At 39.3% G+C, this 1,444-nt stretch overlaps 1 protein-coding gene across 1 annotated transcript in view; it reads left to right on the forward strand.

Annotated features, from left to right (window-relative positions):
• Positions 1-1,444, forward strand: part of inpp5kb (inositol polyphosphate-5-phosphatase Kb) — a 10,551-nt gene that overhangs the window by 458 nt on the left and 8,649 nt on the right. The window lies entirely within an intron of this gene.

The raw sequence follows: 1,444 nt of genomic DNA on the forward strand, positions 1-1,444 counted from the left end.
GGGGCCAAAGTATTTACGCAACTTCACGGGTTGAATATGGTTACAATGGCTAGACCCTTGAATTACATGACACAATCTTAAAGTGCTCATGTAATGCTTTTTCCCTTTCCTTGGCTTTATTTACGTTATACATCTTTTTTGTTCATGTAATAGGTTTGAAAAAGCCCAAAGTCCACCCCAAAGAGACTTACCATCTCCAACAGGAAACAATGTTCACAAACTGCTCCAAACAGCTCTGTTGTAGTCCAACCTTTACCAAACGTGCGTCACTTTGTAACACACCTTATAACGCTCGCCTAGCTGCCAGGGTGGCACGCCCTCAAACTCTGCAACTGACTAGCTAGCAGTGCTTACCTAGGTACTGAGCTACATGTGCAAATCTCAAAAAAGATGGAATAGAAGTGTGATGCCTCTCTCTGTAGCTAAAACAGAGCTCAACACACAGGGTGAAAAGAGGAGCTGCATCAATGTGCCGTGCAACAAAAATATGGCGTTTTCTGAAAATAAACCTTGTAAACCTATTCTGATGTAACCTTAAATACAATTATGAACCTGAAAATGAGCATAATTTGAGCGCTTTAAAGCACTAGTTTGTGGAATTGGTTTTAGAAAAAAATCTAGGGATATTTTTATGTGTGTGTGTTTCATAATGTGTGGGGACAAATACCTATTTACATGACTTAAATTATTGACCTTATGGGGACCAAAATAATTAATATATTAACTTAGCACTGGCATTAGGGCAGGTCAGGTTTGGGTAGAAGGCAGTTATGGTTAAAGCTACACTAATCAATATTTTGTATCAAATTACTACATTTAAAGTGAAACTAACTATCGGAGTTGTGAGTACAAACCCTCAAAAAATGTTATCTGACTACAGTTTCCTTCCACCTTTTAGCATTTTAGCACGTTTCAGCTCATTATTTTAGGTTTACAGCCCACCACTTTACTGTTTTGGTTTTCTAAAAAACAACTACACAGTGGAACCTGCCCAGCACTAAGCAACAGGAGTACCCTCAGGAGTTGGTGGAAACCAAAACTGAGCTAAAAGGTGAGAGAATATTGGACATTGCAAGGTGACTAGAAACACAACTCCAAATTAACGTGTGTCTTACTGTAGTTCTGACCTGCCACTGCAATTAGCCAACTAGTTTGCTAACATGTTAGCCATAAGGGGATACTATTTCAATTCAACTCTATTACTCTATTCTTTAAGTCAACACAATGTCCTCAAAAACAAGTGTCTATCATAGACTAATAATAAAAATGTATAATGTTTATTGATCCACAGTGGGGAAATTACAATTTTCACTGCGTTTGTTAGTAATCACAACACACAGGCCTGAAATACAAACGCTCAGGACCTAAATCATGCACAAATGAAGAGATGTCAGAGTGAGTGGGCTGCCATGCGGACCAAAGCGGTCGGGGGGGGGGGTTGACG

Source organism: Etheostoma spectabile, chromosome 13 (genome assembly GCF_008692095.1).
Source record: "Etheostoma spectabile isolate EspeVRDwgs_2016 chromosome 13, UIUC_Espe_1.0, whole genome shotgun sequence".
In the NCBI taxonomy this organism is placed as follows: domain Eukaryota; kingdom Metazoa; phylum Chordata; class Actinopteri; order Perciformes; family Percidae; genus Etheostoma; species Etheostoma spectabile.